Below are 523 nucleotides of genomic sequence, written 5' to 3' on the forward strand. Positions count from 1 at the left end.
TGAAATGTTAGTACATAAGGCAATCGTATAGAAAAGTAAATGTTTGCTATCATCAAAATCATGAACCATAGATCCGCAACAAGTTTCTCTCTCCATCTTTGGATCATATATTATCTTTTCTTGTGTGTACTCCAGGATTAGTACTCCTTAGATTAGGTCCATCCCACTCTTAGTTAGGGTCTTTCCTTAGTTAGGGTTCTTTCCCTTTAGCTAGGGTTCCCATGCTCTACCTCTTTCCAGCCTTACAGGTTATTCTGTCCTTTTTCTATTCCTATCAAATCCTTCACTCTTTCTTGATTTCAATTCTAACTAATCTTACCTATTTCTTTTCTTGGCAGCAGTGCCATGGCTTCTTTTGTACTTTCCATCATTTTTAGTTTTGGTTCGGATGCTCGGGTGACTCTCCCTGAGTCCCTGCTCGCTAGTCCGCCTGTTGGAGGGAACACTTTTGGTTCTTTCACTGACTCGACCTTCGTCACTCTTAGCGGGCCGACCCCGCAGAGGTTGCTATATTCTCTCCTCC

Source organism: Dendrobium catenatum, unplaced genomic scaffold, assembly GCF_001605985.2.
Source record: "Dendrobium catenatum unplaced genomic scaffold, ASM160598v2 fragScaff_scaffold_474, whole genome shotgun sequence".
Taxonomy (NCBI): Eukaryota; Viridiplantae; Streptophyta; class Magnoliopsida; order Asparagales; family Orchidaceae; genus Dendrobium; species Dendrobium catenatum.